The following is a 20,974-nucleotide window of genomic DNA, read 5'->3' as shown; positions in this document are numbered from 1 at the left end:
TTGGAATTGCTTTATCTGTTATAAACTGTGTTTAAAATAAATAATAATAAAAAATTGAAGCAGTGGGAAAGGGTGAAGGGAGAGATAGAATGGGGAAAATTATGTCACATAATACAGTCAAACAAAGAAGATATTTTACAATGAAGAAAGGAATGGAGAGAGACACTGACAATGGTTTGCTTCACTCTTATCAGAACTGGTTCAAAGAGGATGTGTGTGTGTGTTTGTGTGTGTGTATGTGTGTGTGTGTGTGTGTGTGTGTGTGTATAAAATACAAATCTATCTTACCCAACCAGGGTGCAGAAGGGAAAGAGGAAAAAGGGGGAGGGGATGCAGCACCAATGCAGTATTCATAACGCATATGGTGGCCAGGAATATCCCAGTGCCGTGCTGAATCGCAAAATACCACAGACTTTCCACATGAAAGATAGAACTAAAACATTTATTCAGATACCAGAAAGTCAAGTCCATCACAGTAACAAAAATCTATATACAATAACAATGCAGAGAACAACACCATCCCCAAGTCTTCCCCTTGCTAGTCTTCCCACAAACCAGGTCCCTTACACAAACCACAAGCAGCCTTCCCTTAAACAAAATGCCCTTCTCACACTCACAGCCAGCTGCAGGCTTGCCTATATCCTTCAGTTTTGATTCTTCTCATGAATAACTTCCTCTCAGCTCTGCTCTAGCTCTGCCTCTTCCAGTTCCACCCATTCAGCAAGCTCCTCCTACCAAAGGTTTCATGTGACTCAGAGTCATGTACTCAGGCTTACATGTGACAAGGTCAAGTTATATCATTCTATTAATAAATAGGAAAGATTTCTCCATTTAAATTACCATTACATGTAACCCCAAGATCTTTTGTATTCACTGCATAGGTAAGTTGTGCAGCTGGTATCAACAGAACTTTAACAGGGATAACAGAAAAATAACCATATAAAACAACACCTTAGGCAACAAGTGTCAATAGAACTTCATGAAATTTAATATGGATCACACAAAACGAGGACATAAGACAGTATCTTAGGGTGGGGAATGAGTATAAGCACTCCATCATTCCACCTTGAGTGAATGGGGACCAAAATCTTGGGGTAACGGGGAAGGTCTCTTCTTCCATAGCTGCTTCCTGCTGAAATTGGACATAAAGCTGTCCCTGACCCAAAAGATCCCATTCAAGGGGGCAGTTCTTTAGCTGGCATTCAAATTTGGTTGATGCCAGGTCCAGGGGTGACATATCACAGTCATGGACAGAGGGTGACATCTGGCTTAAGTGATCAGGCATCTGCAACTGTAGGGTACTAACCTTGCAGAAAACAAATCTGACAAACAAGGTGAACAGATAAAAAGCCAAAAAGAAACAAGGAGACAACTAGAAACAGGTTAGATATAGGGTCAACCATGCTTCTGCAGACCATGAACCCACTATCACAGCCTCATTCACTATTGTTTACTGTTTCCTAACTTGCAGATTTGGGGCCATCATTGTGGCTAGAAGTGTACTTTTTAAATCTGAGCTGGGGCCTGGCCAAGCTCCCATTCTCCCTTCAGGTGCGATGAACTTGGATACAATGTTTCTAGAGGATCTGCAAGGGCAGTTCTCATCTCCCTGCTCAATCTAAAATCAACCCTCTTTTCTGGATACATTTTTATAGTTCATTAATTGGAATGTAATTATTCTTCCAAAATCTACCCTTGCTCTCAATAGAGGGGTAAACAATTATTTTCTTGTCAATCTATTCTGACTTTAAATCTGCTGGCTATTAACTCTTGTCTCTTGAAGGAAATTTATCTTTTATAATGATTCTTATGATCCAAGGTAGCAATGATTCTCCCATACATTGGGTGAATCAACTCAAAATATCTGTGATCTCCTGCTGAGTAAAATATTTAATTACCTCCCAAAACACGGTGGTGGGCCCCTGATTTTCCTGCTTCCTTCTTAGTACTGGTTTAACCTCAGTCTCCTCATTTTGTTTCACTCTCCACCCATGAATCATCTGGCCAGGTTTGGGGCCCCAATCAAGCTGAGCCTCTGCAAGGGCTGCATTCACTTTCCTATTGTTAAGCTTTTGCCTCTTCCTCTTAGCCAAATCAACAACAGCTCTTTGTTCCACCGGATGAGACCCTCCAGCTTGCTTCTCCAAAGGAGATCCTGAATGCTGCAGCACAAAAAACCTCCTATGCAAACCAGCCAATTCCCTTTGCATCTGAACTTTCTCTTCCAGAAGCTTGTGTGTGGCATGGCTCAGGTCCCTACATAAATCAATTACTCAGAGGCCTCTCAAAGTGATGACAGAAAAGTGATTTATTCGATTCTTGAGAAGCGGGGCTTACCTGTAGGAGTCAGAAAGCCGAAGACAAAGAAAAGGGCAGTGATTTATATAGACCCTAACGCAAGTCCCTCCTCCCCCCACTGACCATTTTCCTCATTAGCTGAGAATATGGTCTTACATTCTAGACATGAAATCTAACCAATCCCTTTTGAAATGAAGACATCGAGGAATTATGTAAGTTTTGTCCAATCACTGAGACCCTAATACACTACACAGTTTTATATCCTTATATGGAACTATTCTATTCTAAAAATATTGTGACCTTGAGCCTTTAGGCCTTACCTCACTCCTGGGAGAAAAATTACAATCTGAGAAGTCTTCACTAAGTCTATCCCACTCACTTGTCTCTGCTTTAACACATAATTCAATAGCTTGTTAACAAGATCCATCCTCTCCTACACACCTTTGTTCTATAGGTATTCCTTGCAATCATCTTTCTAAGTCTCTGAATTCTCCCTTCTATAACCTTACTTCCTATTTTCACAGGGCCCTGTGCCTTTAGCCCATAATCTTGCTAGTGAGGAATAAAGTAAATCCTCCCACCCCTGGACATCTGTTTCTTCCTCTATCTTCTGTCTCTAAATAGAAGTCTGATATTTTGTGATCCCATCCCTGTCGCCAGTCGTAGCACAAGTGCTGTATTCACAGCACCTACACTGGCCGAGAATATCCCACTGTAATTCTGAATCGCGAAGTACCACAGACTCTCCACATGGAAGACTGAATCAAAATATTTATTCAGACACCAGAAAGTCAAATGCATCAAAGTAACAAAATTCTACACAATAGCAATGCAAAGAACAACTTCATATCCAAGCCTTTCCCTTGCTAGGCTTCCTACAAACCAGGTCCCTTAAACAAATCAGAAACAGGCTTCCCTTAAACAAAATGCCGTTCTCACACACACAGTTAGCTGTGACCTTGCCTGTGAGCAGTTCAAACTGCTCTCATGACTAACTTTCTCTCAGCTCTGCTCTAGCTCCTCCTCTCCCTGTTTCACTCTTCCTGTTCCACCCATTCTGCAAACTCCTCCCACCACAGGCTCCATGTGACAGACTCATGTGAATCAGGCTTCCTTGTGACTCAGACAGGTCACATTAGCCTATTAATGAATAAGAAAGATCTCTCCATTTAAATTACTATTGTAGGGAGATGGAAGGGCGATGGCAATGTGAAACAGAGAGGAAGGGCAGATTAAGGAAGGGAGTAGTCAGAAGTAAAAAGTCTTTTGAGGAGAGACAAGGGAGAGAGGAAGACATGGAAGAGACAGAAGAATAAACAAAAAAATTTGATGGAGGTAAATACATATTAATCTTAGAAATCAAAATTGTAATATGAATGGGAAGAACTCACCAATAAAAAAGAAGTGGATAGCAAAATGAATTAGAAACTGGAATCCAAAAATATGTTGTTTACAAGAGAAACTGGAGAATGGAACACAAACAGTCTTAAAATAAGGGGCTGGAGAAGAATCTATTATATTTCAGCTGAAGTAAAAACTGATGGGTAACAATCATTATCTCAGAAAACAGCAAAGCAAAAATATGATGAGATTAATTAATTAATTAACTTATTAACTTATTAACTAAATAACTTAATTAACTAATTAAGAGATAATCAGGGAAGCTATATTTTGCTAAAAGTTACCCTAGATGGTAATAAATATAGAAAGATCCTCTGACAGAGGTCTCATTTCTCAAAAATATCGGGAACTGATGTTAATTTATAAAAAATAATCGTGCCTCCCCAATGGATAAATGGTAACATTATATGAACAGGCAGTTTTCAGAAGAAATTATAATTATCTGTGGTAATTTGAATAAATGTTATAAATAACTATTGCTTTTAGATTAAATGAAAATTTGAAAAATATATATTACATCCCACTTCAACATACCCATCAGAAATGACAAGTTGTAGAGGGTATCAAGGAATATATGTATAGTAATGAATTTCTAGTGGAGTTATGAACTAGTCCAACCACTATAGAGAACAATTTGAAACTATGCCAAAAAGAATATAAAACTAATGCATATCTTTTTCTTTTTTTCTTTTTTTTTTATTTCACTTTTAACATTCATTTTCACAGAATTTTTGGGCTCCAAATTTTCTCCCCCCTTGTCCCCTCCCCCCACCCCAAAACACCGAGCATTCTAATTGCCCCCATCTCCACTCTGCTCTCTTCTCCATCATTCCTCTCTGCTCTTGTCTCCATCCTCTCCTCTGTCCTGTTGGGCCAAATAACTTTCTATACCCCTTTACCTGTATTTCTTATTTCCTAGCGGCAAGAACAGTACTTGACTGTTATTCCTAAAACTTTGAGTTGCAACTTCTTTTCCTCCCTCCCTCCCCTCCCCCTCCCTTTGTAAGGCAGGCAATTCAATATCGGCCAAATCTCTGTAGTTTTGCAAATGCCTTCCATAATGCATATCTTTTTCAACAGCAATACCATTGCTAGATCTGTATCCTAAAGAGATCAACACACAAGGAAAAGGACCAATATATATGTGCGAATACTTGTAGTATATCTTTTTTTTCACTGGCATAGAATTGGAAATGAAGGGCATGGACATTCGTTGGGTAACAGCAGGACAAATTTCGGCATATGATTATGATAAAGGATTAGTTTACTATATAAAATAAAGAGGTGTATAGATTGGTGGGTGAAAAACCTTACCAACAACAACATATGAAGACAAAGACAAAACTGATACTAAGTCAAGTGAATAGAACCTGGAGATTATCATGCACAGTGACAGTTGTATTGTAATGTTGATCAACTGGGAAAGACTTAGCTTCTCCAATCAATAGGATGATCCAATCCAAAATACTTCCAAAGGACTCATGATGAAAAATGTTATCAACCTGAAGAAAGAATTTATAAACTCTGAGTGAAAACTGAAGTATAATTTTCTCAATTTATTTTTCTAACTTTGTTGTGATATTCCTAATATGGAAATAGGTTTTGCATGATTTCACATACATAACTGATATCATATTATTTATCTTCTCAGTAGGTGGAGGTTGGGCCAACAGGAAGGAAATAATTTAGAATTCTTTTTTTCAGAAGAATGGTAAAAATATTCATTTGTTTTCCAGTGGAGATCTAGGTATGGTTTTGTGCTATTTTGATATTTTTTAGAGAAGAAAGGAAAGGCCATGAAAAGGAAATATATTAGGGAGGGAAGGGTATAAAGAAATTAATTTCTGTTTCATACAACCTGTGTGGTTGTAAGATGAAGAATAAGGAGAAGGGGTTGGAAAGAACTGGTATCACATTCACTATGCTGTCATTTAAACATGACAAATGAGTGTTAAACACACACGCACACACACACACAGAAAATTCAGTGGGACATGAGGGCAGGGACAGAGAAAAGAAAGAAAAATTTAGGAAAAACAATCAGTTTGATTCTTTATTAAGCAAAGCAAAAGATTTGAGGATATATTTTAAAGAGAGTTTAAAAGTAAAGAAAGAAAAAGTATCAGCAATCAAAATGTAAAGTAAAAGTAAAGTCAAATGAAGAAAAAAAGATAGATGTGGATAACCAATCACCTCGAATATAAATCAGTAATGTTAAGTGCACTCCCTCTCCCATGCCTTTTCACCCCAATTGGCAAAGGTGACAGTACGAACGGCAGGAAAAATATGAGTATAAGGGAGAATTAAATTCAAAATTAATAATCCATGAATGGGATGAAATGATATATAAACATGAAAAAGTTAGTAGAAAAAAATCACAAATGCTATCTAACAATAAGCTCTTTTGAGATAAATTAAATGGAAAATAAAGTAGATTGACACAGATAAATTAAGGGAATAAAGTACAACTTACTAAAATTTAGGAGCACTGAAAAAACAGAATGGTAGCATTCAAGAACTCAGACAAAACAATGGTAAAAAATAAACCTAATTAAAAGTAATAAACAGGCAACTGCATTATTTTTAAAGGCATCAAAGATAATGAAGTATTAGAGTATAAGCAACTCAAAGAAATTAAGAAAACCAAAAATTAAGAAATTAAGAAAAACAAAAATTAAGAAAAACAAATTTTAACACTTTACTGACTACAAATTAATTTAACAATATTTAATAACTTTGCAAAGGTATTGCAATTTAGTTGGAGACTAATTCAATGCTAAACAATCTATGGATAAAAGACAAAATCACAGAAACAATGAATGGCTTTATCAAAGAAAATTATGATGATTTGGCAACTGGCCAAAACTTTTGGAATTTAGCCAAAACAGGCAGTCCTTAAGTGGAGAATATATTTCCGTAAATACTTTTAACAACAAAAGAAAAAGAACAGATCAATGAATTGGGTATTTGAAACACACACACACACAACACATACACACAACAAAAACAGTAAATGAGAAAGCTCATCAATACACTGCATTATAAATTGTTATGTAGGTAACTTCTGAAGAAAGAATGAAGATTGCAGAGTATAAGAATCAGTCAAGCTCTCCAAAAATTCCCCTCCAGTTTTAAAATAATGTCTGAAATTGAGTACTGGACCAGCAGTCAATAAATAATTTGAGTGAGACTTTTTCATAGCTGAAGACAACTTAGGAAGTCTGAAGGAGAGGACTTTTACAAGTAGGTAGGGGCTTGCCAGGAAGCCACATGGCAACAATACCAGGAGTGGGTCTTAGTGGCAACAATAATTACAGCAACAGTTTTGAAAGCTCTCTAATAGATTGGACAACTGGTCAGAAAGACATTACAGGAGAACACTTCTTAGTATTGTGCATAGCCCAGGGCACTGTTAGATAGCTCCCTTGCCTATACCCACTCCTGAGTTCCAGGACAGAAAGGAGAGTTTGAAGTCACAAGCAAGCATTGCTTGTGAGAAGTAGTACTATCTGTAATCACAAAGGATGAGGGACGTCAAGGAACAGTATCACTTGTGAGTCCAAGGGGTCAGGGACCATTTCTGAAAAAAGACCAGAGTGCAAACCAGGAGGATAGTTACCACAATTCTCCCTGGATAACACCACATTGGAAGCACTTAAATCCCCAGAAATAGTTCTGGAAATTGCAGTACAAAACAAAAGAAAACAAAACAACAGGATTTAGTCAATGGAAAAAAGAGGTACCAAAACCCACTAACGAAAATAAATTCTTAAAATTCTTTATAATTGGACAAGTGAAAACTAGATACACCATAGAACATCAAGAAAAAATAAAGCAAAAAAGGAATAAAAATAGAATAAAATGTGAAATATTTCATTGGAAAAAACAGCTGACTTTGAAAATATCTACCAAATTTAATTTATGATTCATTAGAATACTTCAGACGCATAATGAAAGAAAGAACCTAGACAACATATTTCAAGAAATTATCAAGTTAAACTTCTTATTGTTCTAGAACGGGGGGATAAAGTAGAAATTTAAAGAATCCACTGGTCGTTGCTGAGAGAGATCCAAAAATGAAAACTGGAATGAATACTGTAATCAAATTCTAGAGTTCCCAAGTGAAAAAGAAAATACTGATCAGAACACATCTGATCAGAACAAAAAAAAAAAATACATTTAAGTATCATCGATACTTAGTCAGGTCACACAAGATTTCATAGCTCCCACTTTAAAGGAGGAGAAGTCTTGGAGTAGGATATTAAGGAAGACAAAAGAAAATTGGGATTAAAACCAAGAAGCAAAATTGAGGGTAATCCTGTATGAGAAAAATAGATATTTAATGAAACAGTGGAATTTCACAGATTTTTGATGAAAAGGCCAGAGTTGAATAGAAAATGATATCTTCAAATATAAGATTCAAGAGAAGCATAGAAAGGTAAACAGGACAGAGAAATGATAAGGGATTTCCTAAGGTTAGTATGTTCTTGCTGTTTATATTTCTACATGGGAAGATTATATATGTAACTTCTAAGAATTTTATTATTGTTAAGGCAGTTAGGAAAACATCTATGTAGAGAGCAGGGGTCTCAGTTGAATATGATTGGATGATATAAACAAAATGCATGGACAAGAAAGAGGGATGCCAGGGAAATAAGGGGAGGGGAGAGTAATAAAAAAGATTACCTCACATAAAAGAGACATAAAAGGAAGAGCTTTATAATGGAAGAGAAAATTGTGGGGGGAGGGTGGGAACTCTTGAACCTTATTCCTACCTAAATGGGTTCAAATATACACATAGAAAGAAACATATATATGTTTCACTGGGTGTGAGTGTGTGTGTACACTCTCACACAGTTGTGTGTGAATGTATGCTCAATCAATTATAGAAAGCTATCTTACTTTAAGTAGGAGAGAAATGGGATTAAAGAAAAAGAGAGGTGATAAAGGAGAGGGTGTATTGTGGAAGACAGCAATAAAACAGAATCTTAGAAAATTTAGATATGGTAGACCTCTGGAAAAAACTGAATGGGAATAAAGAGGATTATACTTTTTTTTTCCTCATCTACACATGTCACCTTAAAAAAAGTGACCATATATCAGGGAATACAAACCTAATATCCAAATGTAGAAAAGCAAAAGAGTGAATTAATCCTTGAGTATAATAAAAATTATACTCAATAAAAGCAGGTAATCCAGCACAGTTAAAGAAAGGAGATCCTGAGAAGTGCCAGGAAAGTTGAACCAATAGTAACACAGACTTTCCTGATTCATGCCCATTTTAGTTATCTCTTTCATAAACTTTACATAGGACTTTCCCAGAGGTTCTACTTTGTCCATGTTGCTTTATCCCATAAATATTTTCAGATGTTTTATTGTCTCCCTTATATGTTTGTGAGTTTCAAGAGAGCAAATTCGGTCTTTGTTACCAGCATCTTGGTCAGTGACTTACAGATAGCAACAGCGTAACCAATTTCTGTTGAATTTTATTTAATTTGATAAATGTGTATGTACATACAATGAGACACATAATTTATCTGTGTGACCTATTAAGAAATATTGATTCATTTTCACCTTTATTTGTGAGTATACAGTTTTCATTTAGAAAAGAAAAAAAATTATAATCAGTCTATTTTATCTTATAGAAATGAAAAATGATTTCTCCTAGCTGCAATATTATGTTCATTGTCAGTTTTTATTTAGATTTAGCCAAGTTCCACAATAATTTATTTACAGACAGATAATATAGGAATCCTGCCAAATAATTAATATGGAAGGGGTTATTATACTTGTAGGTGACTGTTAATTCCTCCTGCCATGTTGACTTTCACACTATAAATATTTCTTTTACAGAAATTAATGGAAATATGCTTAGTAAGTTTAACTTTCTGATGGTTATTAACATCTATATTGTTCTAGAACTCCTTGATAGTAATAGAATCATAAAAAAAGAGTTGGAAAGGGTCTTAGAGTCCATGTATTCCATACCTCTTATTTTGCAAGTGAGAAAACAGGGAGTTAGAGTGACTTGGCCAGGATCAAGAAGGTATTAAGTAACAAATACAAAATTTAAAACTAGTTTAAGTGACTCCAAGTTGAGCACAATATTCTCAAAAGCCATTCTGCCTCTCTAATAGAGGACAAGCCACAGCAAGCACAGCAATGGAAAATCTGGAGTAAAATGGAATATTCTTGGAAATCTCTTATCCTATAAAGAAACCAGAGAGTTAGAAAGAATTTTAAGCTTGAGCATCACAGAGGACAATCTAAAGAATCTAAATCATGAAGGGGTGCTTAAGAGGCCCAAAAGAAGAAATTCAATCTCAGCAGAAATCAGGGAGGTGGGATGGGAAATCTGGAAAATGTGATCCAGAGACATGGAAACTAGGAACCAAGTTGAAATGTCAATCATTGGAGAGTTGCATATACTGGAATTCAGAACAATAACTCTATTATTGAAAGCGATTGACAGTTTGCTTTCTTTTTTAAAATATCATTTCATTATTCCCACTTACATATCAAGTCGATTTTATCATTAATTTTTGCAAGATATTAAGTTCCATATTTTTAGCCCCCTCTCATTCACTCCTTTCTCCTCTTCTGAAAATGGTAGGCAATTTGACATAAATAATCCATGCATTATCATTTAAAACATATTTCCATGTAAGTCACAGTTGTGAAAGAAAAATATATCAAAAGAAAAAAACATAAAAGAACAAAATAAGTAAGATGAAAAAGCTTCAGTCTGCATTCAGAGTCCATCAGTTCTTTTCTTGATATGGATACCACTTTTCTTCATGAGTCCTTCGAACTTTTCTGAGATTATTTTGTTGCTGAGAAGATCTGAGTCATTCATGGTTGATTGTCACATAATATTTCTGATACCTTATACAATGTGTTTCTAGTTCTGTTCATTTAGCTTTGCATCAGTTTGCATAAGTCTTTCTCATTCTTTTACAGAATCTAGCTGTTTATCGTTTCTTATTGCACAAGAGCATTCCATTACATTAATACACCATAGCTTTTTCAGCCATTCTCCAATTGATGGGTATTCCCTTAATTTCCAATATTTTGCCATCACAAAGGGGCTTCTCTAAATGTTTCTGCATATCTAGGTCCTTCTTCCATTTCCATGACTTCTGGAGTACTCACAGATTCGTTGCCCTTTGACATAATTCCAAATTCCTATCCAGAATGATTGCATCATTTCACAACTCCAACCAACAGCACATTCTTGACCCAATTTTTCCACATCCTCTCCAACATTAACTACTTTCCCTTTTGGTCACATTAGTCAGTCTGATAGGTGGTACCTCAGGGTTATTTTAATTTGAATTTCTCTAATCACAAGTGATTTAAAGAACTTCTTCATGTCATTATCAATAGCTTTGGGTTCTCTGATAACTACGTGTTCATACCCTTTGATAATTTATCAATTGGTGAATGACTTGTGGTCTTTTAAATTTGATTCAATTCTTTATATGTTTGAAAGGTGAGGATGGCTGAGTAGAAACCCAGATCTGCTCAAGCTCTCCCCACAAAGTCCTTCAGATATCTATAGAAAATACTTGAAACCAATTCTAGAGCAGCAGAATCCACAAAATGTTAGATTGAAACAGATTTCCAACTCAAGACAGCATGGAAGGCCAACAGGAAGGGTCTGTCTAACAGGGACTGGAGCACAGCACAGCCCAGTTTGGTCCACACCAGCATAGACAGGGCTGAGTAGGCTTCAGGGTACTGAGTCATAGGTAGCTGCTGCGGTTTCCAGACGTCTCAACCCACAAACACCAAAGACAGCTTCAAAGATCAATGAGAAAACTATTTCACCTGGGTGAGATGAGAATGTGGTCCAGACCCAGCCCCAGCCCCTGGGTGACTGCAACCACTGGCCCAAGAGGCACTTCTGGAGCTCTCAGCCTAAAGACCCTTAGGGAATTGAGCTGCTGATCTGGGTCTCAGTCCTGAGTGGCAGTCCTGGGGTGAGGAGGAATCTGGGGGAAGGGGGGTGGAGCTAGTGTTGACTGTAGATAGGGAATCCTACTTTCAGTTCCAGGGCAGTAAAGAGTGCTAGTGATTGCTCAGGACCAGAACACAGGCCCAGGAGATGAGTAAACACCTCAAACTTGACTATGCCCCTTTGGAGGAACTGGAAACTTACAGGATATCTCCCTAGAGGTATCTTAGACAACAGCTGCACAAAACCTCCGAAGCCTGGGGTAGAGCATTCTCCACCTGACAAGGGACTCAAAAGTCAAGTAATTGGTTTAGAAAATACCCCTAAAGGGGAAAAAATAAGACTAATTGCAAGTTACTTTCCTGATGAGAAGGTATTTTCTTCCATCCATTAAGATGAGTCAGACCTGAAGGATGCAGGCATGCAGGTAGCTAGTTGTGAGTTACAGAAGGGCTTTTTGTGCAAGGGAGATGATTTTGGGGAAGCTTAACAAAGAGAAAGCTTGGGGTTGACCTTGCCCTCTGCATTGTTATTGCGCATAGATTCATCTGTTACTATGATGATTTTGGAGTCCTGGTGTTGGGATTTGGTATTCTGGTATCTGTGTAAGTGTTTTGGTTCTGTCAAAAAAAAAATGAGACCTTTATCAGAGACACTTGCTATAAAGATTGCTTCTCAGCTTTTTGCTTTCCTTCTAATCTTGGCTTCATTGGTTTTGTTTGTACAAATGCATTTAAACTTAAAACATGCGAATATATATATATATGTATACATATATACATATATATATATATGTATATGTCATATCATCTGCAAATGGTGATGGTTTTGTTTCCTCATTGCCTATTTTAATTCCTTCCTTTTCTTTTTCTTCTCTTATTGCTATAGCTAATACTTCTGGTACAATATTGAAAAATATTATTATATACATTACACAATTATGTGTATATGCATATAATTGTATACGTATATAATTATATACGTATACAATTACATATGCATATACTTATCTACTTTACATTTCATTATGCTCTCTATCTGTTGTTTGGTTATAAATTCTTTCTCCCCCATCACTCAGACAGATAGGCTTCCTTACTCTTTTAATATGCTTATGGTGCCATCTTTTATGTTTAAATCATGCAGCCATTTTGACTTTATCTTGGTACATGGTGTGAGACATTGGTTTATACCTAGTTTGTGTCTTTGTGTTTTCCAGTTTCCTTAGCAGTTTTTAATCAAATAGTGATGCCAAAAGCTGGAGTCTTTGGGTTTATCAAACACTAGTTACTATGTTCATTGACTAATATGTTTTGTGTAGCTAATCTCTTCTGCTGATTCAGTACTAATTTCTTAGCCAGTAACAGAAGATGATTACTTCTTTATAACATATTTTGAGATCTTGTATTGGTAGGCCACCTTGCTTCATATTTTTTTTTCATTAATTACGTTGATATTCTTGACTTTTTGTTTATTCAGATGAATTCTGTTGTTATTCTTTTTCTAGCTCTATCAAATAGTTTGTTGGTAGTTTGATTGTTATGGAACTAAATAAGTAATTAAGCTTAGGCAGATTGTCATTTTCATTATATTGGCTCAGTCTATCAATGAGCAATCGATATTTGTTTCCAATAGTTTAGTTTTACAAATAACAAAGTTATTTGTGTGAAATGTGTTTTGTAATCATGTTCATATAATTCCTGGGTTTGTCTAGGCATTTAGATTCCCAAGTATTTTATATTATTTACAATTGTTTTAAATAGAATCTCTTTCTATCTCTTGTTGCTGGGCTTTTTGCTAATATAATGAAATGCTGATGGTTTTTGCGAATTTATCTTGTAGCCTCCAAATTTGTTAAGTTGGTAATTATTTGAAGTAATTCAATTATTTTAAGTAATTCTCGAGGATACTTTAAGTCTATGGCCATATCATCTGCATAGGGTCATGATTTTGTTTTCTTATTGTCTATTCTAATTCCTTCCATTTCTTTTTATTCTCTTATTGGTATAGTTAACATTTCTTGTACAATACTGAAGAATATTATGATGTTTATGGGCACCCTTGTTTCACCCAGGATCTGACTGGGAAAACTTCTGATTTATTCCCATTATACTCAATACTTAATGGTGATTTTAGATAGATATTGCTTATCATTTTTAGGAATACTCCTCTTTTCCCCTGTGTTCTCTACTATTCTGTAATAATAATGGGCACTCCATTTTGTCAAAATCTTTTCCAGTATCTAATGAGATAAACATATGATGCCTGTTGGTTTCATTACTGATGTAGTTAATTATGTTGATAGTTCTCTTAATATTGAATCAGTCCTGCATTCCTGGTATTATGTGGTCGTGTTGTATAATCCTTGTGACATATTGCTGTAATCATCTTATTAATATTTTGTTCAGAATTTCTGCGTGGATTTTCATTAGAAAATTTGTTCTACAATTTAATTTCCATGTTTAGCTCTTCCTGATTCAGGCATCAGCACTATATATGCATCCTAAAATGAGTTTAGTAAGACTCCATCTACTTTTACAAATAGATTATATAGCATTAGAATTATGTTTTTTTCTGAATATTTTGTAGAATTCACTTGTGAACCAGTATGGCCCTGGGGAATTTTTTTTTTTTATTTAGGGAGTTCATGAATGGCTTTTTCATTTTCAGTTCCTATCATGGGGTTATTTAGGCATTCTATTTCATGACCTATTTCTTGAATCTGGGTAATTTATATTTCTGTTTATATTCAATGATTTCATTTAGATCATTAGATTTATTGGCATATAATTGGACAAAATATTCCCTAGTGATTGCTTTAATTTCTTCTTTATTGGTGGTGATTTCACTCTTTTCATTCTTGATACTAGATATTTGGTTTTTGGCTTTCTTTTTCTTTAAATCAAATTAGGGAATGACTTATCTATCTTATTTGTTTTTTTTTTTATAAAATCACCTTCTATATTAATTTAGCTCTATTTGTTTTTTATTATTATTTAAATCTGATTAATCACATCTTTGATTTTTAGGATTTCCAGATTGGTGTTCAATTGAAGATTTTTCATTTGTTCTTTTTTATAATATTTTATTCTCATGCCACATTCATTGATCTGTTCTTTTCCCATTTTGATGAAGTAGTAATTTAGGGATACATGGAGGCAGAGTCAAGATGACGCAGAATAAAAACAGGGACTGGCTTGAGTTCTCCTTCAAAACTCTCTAAATATATATTAAAAATAACTAAATAAATTCTAAAGCTACAGAATCCACAAAATGACAGAGTGAAATAAATCTCTAGTGCAAGACAACCAGGAAAGTTGACAGAAAGGGTCCATCACACCAGGTAGGAAGCAGAGCACAATTTGACATTGGCTGTGCCATCAAAGACAGGAGCAGGCCTTAGGGAACTGAATCATTGACAGCTGTGGCAATTTCCAGACTTTTCAATCCACAAATGCCAAAAAAGGTTAGTAGGAAAACTCTGTCAGACCACGGTGAAAGAGGAGTGTGAAGTCTGACCAGGGTCTGACCCCAGTCCTGGGTGGCAGGGATAGTGGGCTGGCAGCAGCAGCAGCAGCAGCAGAAGTTACTTCCAGAGCCCTGGGCTGATGGATTAAGACACTGATTGCAAAACCACTGAAGACTGGATCAGTACACCCCCACCCCCACTCCCAGTGGAAGCAGAGAACTACCTTGACCAAAAGTTAGAAAGTCAAATATTTGGTTGGAAAAGTGAGTAGACATCATAAAAAATAAAAGCCACTGTGTATGGAATCTTACTTTGGTGACAAAGATGATCAAAACACATAACCAAAAGAAGACAATAAAGGCAAAGTTCCCACATGAAAATCCCACAAGAAAATTTTTAATTGCTCCCAGGACATGGAAGAGTTCAGAAAGGATTTTGAAAATCAAGAAGAATGTTTTTTTTTTTTTTAATAACAAGCCAAATAAACATACCTTTATTATTAAGTGCCAGGAAAGAGATTGTGCTGTGACAATCATAGGAATGTCTCTCCTTTTGTCATTGCTGGCAAAATTCTTGCCAGAGTCCTTCTTAATAGACTGATCTTTCACCTGGAAGATGGTCATCTACCTGAGAGCCAGTGTGGTTTCAGAAAGGACTGAGGGGCAGTCTATATGGTGTTTGCTTCTTGACAACTTCAGGAGAAATTCCAGGAACAGAAGAGAGGTGTGCACACAACATGAGTAGATCTGACCAAGGCCTTTGACACTGTTAGCTATGAGGGCTTATGGAAAATTACGTCAGAATTTAGTTGCCCTGAGAAATTCATCACATTTTATATCAGTTTCAAAATTGCATTGTTGCCTGGGTTCTAGATAATGAATGATACTCTTGTGCCTTCCCAGTCACCAGTGAAGTGAAACAAGGCTGGGTGCTTAATCCCATGTTTTTTTAGCATGATGTTTTCAGCCATGTTGTCAAATGTCTTGAATGAGGCTGAACAAAGCATCAAGGTCAGCTACCTCATCAATGGTAAATTCTTCAACTTGAAAATGGTACAAGACAAAACCAAAGTGGAGGGAATGTTGGTGCATGATTTTCTATTTGCAGGTGATTGTGCACTCATTGCACTCTGAAGTTGAGATGCAACAAAGTATGCATCAGTTCTCTTCTGCTTGTGCTGATTTTGACCTAACAACATCAAGAAAACACAGGTGATCCACCAGTCACCACCACACCATCCATTCATGAAACCATCTGTCACAGCAAATGGAGAAGTTTTGAATGCTGTGAATAAATTCATTTGCCTTGGTAGTGCTCTGTGTGGGGATATACACATCAATAATGGAATTGACACACATTACCAGAGCTACCTCAATGTTTGGGAGTCTCTGACAGAAAGCATGATAGAGAATAGCTATTAGGCTGCCCACCAGACTGAAGGTCTAGAGAGCTATGGTGATGACCTCATTGTTGTATGCCTGTGAAACATGGAAAGTTTACCAACACCATGCCACAAAACTGAATCACTTCCATTGGAATTGTCTTACAAAGATTCTGAAGCTCACCTGACAGAACAAGGTATCAGACACTGAGGGCCTTACTTGAACTAAACTGCAAAACATTCAAATTCTGCTTCAGAGAGTGCAGCTCTGATGGGTTAGCCACGTTGTTCAAATGCAAAACATATATTTTCCAAAAAGATTATTTTATGTAAAACCTACACAGAGCAAGTGCTGACATGGTAGTTAGAAGGAGCTATAGAAAGACACTCTCAAGGTCACTCTTAAGAACTTTGGAATTGATTATGTGGCATGGGAGACACTGGCACAGGAGTGCTCAGTATGGTATGCCCACATCAGAGAAGGTGCTGTGCTCTATGAGCAAAGCAGAATTCAAACAGCTCAAAGGAAATGCAGGATGCTCATATTTAAAGAATCCACCTCAAATGTTCACACAAACTATTTGTGCCTGACTTATGGTAGAGCATTCTGACACCACATTGGTCTATGTGTGTAATCCCACCCAGTACCCAGACACTGAAAGCTTTCAAGAGTTACAAATATTGTCTTTCCATGTAGGAATGTAAACAATTCAACTTTAGTGAGTCCCTTATGATTTCTCTTTGCTGTTTACCTTTTCATGCTTCTTTTCATTCTTGTGTTTGAAAGTCAAATTTTCTTTTCAGCTCTGGTCTTTTCATCAAGAATGCTTGAAAGTCCTCTATTTCAGTGAAAGACCAATTTTTCCCCTGAAGTATTATACTCAGTTTTGCTGAGTAGGTGATTCGTGGTTTAGTCCTAGTTCCTTTGACTTCTGGAATATCCTATTCCATGCCCTTAGATCCCTTAATGTAGAAGCTGCTAGATCTTGTGTTATCCTGATTGTATTCCCACAATACTTGAATTGTTTCTTTCTAGTTGCTTGCAATATTTTCTCCTTCACCTGGGAACTCTGGAATTTGGCCACAATGTTCCTAGGAGTTTCTCTTTTTGCATCTCTTTCAGGTGGTGATCAGTGGATTCCTTGAATACTTATTTTGACCTCTGGTTCTAGAATCTCAGGGCAGTTTTCCTTGATAATTTCATGAAAGATCAATGTCTAGGCTCTTTTTTTGATCATGGGTTTCAGGTAGTCCCATAATTTTTAAATTGTCTCTCCTGGATCAATTTTCCAGGTCAGTTGTTTTTCCAATGAGATATTTCACATTATCTTCCATTGTTTCATTCTTTTGGTTTTGTTTTGTGATTTCTTGGTTTCTCATAAAGTCACTGGCTTCCATCTGTTCCATTCTAATTTTGAAAGAACTATTTTCTTTAGTGAGCTTTTGAACCTCCTTTTCCATTTGGCTAATCCTGCTTTTGAAAGAATTCTTCTCCTCACTGGCTTTTTGAACCTCTTTTGCCAATTGAGTTAGCTTCTTTTTCAAGGTGTTATTTTCTTCAGCATTTTTTTGGGTCTCCTTTAGCAAAGTGTTAACCTGCTTTTCATGCTTTTCTTGCATCTCTTTCATTTCTTTTCCCAGTTTTTCCTCCACCTCTCTAACTTGATTTTCAAAATTCTTTTTGAGCTCTTCCATGGCCTGAGCCCACTGAAGATTTATTTTGTCTGTTTGGGGTACAGAAGCCTTGACGTTTATATCTTTCCCAGATGGTAAGCATTGTTGTTCCTCATCAGAGAGGAAGGGAGGACATATCTTTACACCAAGAAAGTAAGCTTCTATGGTCTTATTTTTTTCCCTTTTCTGGGCATTTTCTCAGCCAGTGACTTGACTTCTGAGCTTCCTCTTCACACCCACCTCGCCTCTGGATCCACCCAGGCTCCACCCAGCTAGCCCTTGGGGTCTGAGATTCAAATGCTGCTTCCCAGCCTTAGGGATTTGGTGGGATGGGGCTGCTATTCAGTGTGAGATTAAGTTCAGGTGCTCGGGTGGGGGCAGGGCCACCTCACAGGGCTCAGTTCCCTCAGGGGGTTTATGCAGAGATCTTCCACAATGGATCCTAGCTCCTGTCTGCTCTGGGAGCCCCTGTCCACTGCTACCTCCCCTGCTGCCTCCCAAGGGGGCCTGAGTTATGGGGGTACCCCACTCCTCTCTCCACAAACTAAAAAGCCCCTCTCACTGACCTTCAGTGTCTGTGGGTGGTGGTGTCTGTGGGGCCACTGGAGATTCCATCCCTGGAGCCTGCTCGAATCCTCTCCTCTCCATGCTGCGCGGCCAAGGCAGGGTTGGGCTCCAGGTCCAGTGCACGACGGACCTGTTGGGTCAGTTTTTCAGGTCTCTCTGGAACAGAAATCTCCTCTGCTGCCTTGTTTTGTGGCTTCTGCTGCTCCAGACTTTGTTGGGAGATCTTCTTTGCAGGTAATTTATGGGCTGTGGGTTTGGAGCTAGTGTATGTGTATTTTTCTACTCCTTCATCTTGGCTCCTCCCCCTTAAGTAAGAATTTTTGAGGGAAAAATGGGAAGAGAAATGAAAGTGATGCAATAAAATCATGAAAAAAGACTCAACAGCTTGCTAAAGGAGATCCAAAAATGCTGAAGAAAATAATACCTTTAAAAATAGACCAACACAAATGGCAAAAGAAGTCCAAAAAGTCAATGAGGAGAAGAATGCCTTAAAAGCAAAATTGGACAAATGGAAAAGGAGGTCCAAAAGTTCACTGAAGAAAATAATTACTTCAAAATTAGAATGGAGCAAATGGAAGCTAATGACTTTATAAGAAACCAAGGTAATATAAAGCAGAACCAAAAGAATTAAAAAAAGTAGAATACAATGTGAAATATCCCATTGGAGTAACCACTGACCTGCAAAATAGATCTGGAAGAGTTTATTTTTATATTATTGGACTACCTGAAAGCCAGGATCCAAAAAAGACCCTAGGTATTTTTAAAGAAATTACTATGGAGAAATGTCCTGATATTTTAGAACCATAGGGTAAAATACAAATTAAAATAACTCATGATTGCCTCTAGAAAGGAAAACTTCCACGCATATTGTAGCCAAATTGCAGATTCCCCAGATCAAGGGGGAAATATTGCAAACAGTCAGAAAGAAATATTTCCAATCTTGTAAAAATACAGTCAAGATATCACAGTATCTAGCACCTTCTATTTTAAGGGATGGAAAGGGTTGGAATATGTCATCCAAAAGTCAGAGGAGCTAGGATAAAAAGTAATACTTTGGGGGGAAATGGATATTCAATGAAATAGAGGAGTTTTAAGCATGCTTGCTGACTAGATAACAAAGAAAGGAAGTCACAGGAGAGTTATTAAAGTGAATTGTTTACATTCCTACATGAAAAGATGGAATTTGTAATTCATGAGACCTTTCTCAATGTTAAGGTATTTCAAGAAGATATATCTATATCTATATCTATCTATCTATCTATCTATCTATCTATCTATCTATCTATCTATCTATCTATCCATATCTATATATATAGATATGGATAGATAGATAGATAGATATAGATATATAGCTAAATATCTATATATAGCTGTATGTATAGATATATATGTAGATAGATAGAAAGATAGACAGACAGACAGACAGATAGATAGATAGATAGATAGATAGATAGATAGATAGATAGATAGATAGACAGATAGATAGATAGATGATAGATGGCAAAGGTGATTTGAATATGAATGAATGATATCTAAAAATAAAATTAAGGTGTGAGAGATAAATATATTGGGAGACGGAGAAAGGGAGAGATAGAATATTGTAATTTAACATAAAAGAGGCAAGAAAAAGGTTTCACAATGGAGGAGAAGAGGGAGAAGGAGAGGAGTGAGTAAACCTTATTCTTAGCAGATTTGAGAGTACACACTCTCAATGCACACACACACAATTAGGTAATCTTATCCTACTGACAAGTAGGGGAAAGGGCATAAGAGTGGGGATGATAAAAGGGATGGCAGGCTGGGTGAAGGGGTAATGAGGATGCATGCCATCTCTGCGGGGGAGGAAGGGGAAAGATGGGGAGAAAATTTAGAACACAAAATCTTGTATAAATGAATGCTGAAAATTAAAAGTAATTAAATTTATTAGTAAAAAAATACTAACTCAAATAAAAAAAATATTTAGAGATTTGAATTTCCCCCTGATTACCACTTTGGCTGCATCCCGTATAGTTTTGTATTTTGTCTCATTGTTGTCATTCTGCTTAATTGAAGTACTGATTGTTTCTATGGTTTGTTCCTTGATCCACTTATCTTTTGGGATTAGATTATTTAGCTTCTAATTAATTTTTAATCTTTCCATTGCCCTTTTTTGAATCTAATTTTCATTGCATTGTCTTCTGAAAAGAATACATTTAGTACTTCCCTATTCCAAACTTTGACTATTGAATCC

This window comes from Notamacropus eugenii, chromosome 3, assembly GCF_028372415.1.
Source record: "Notamacropus eugenii isolate mMacEug1 chromosome 3, mMacEug1.pri_v2, whole genome shotgun sequence".
Taxonomy (NCBI): Eukaryota; Metazoa; Chordata; class Mammalia; order Diprotodontia; family Macropodidae; genus Notamacropus; species Notamacropus eugenii.
This window is presented reverse-complemented; position numbering follows the sequence as displayed.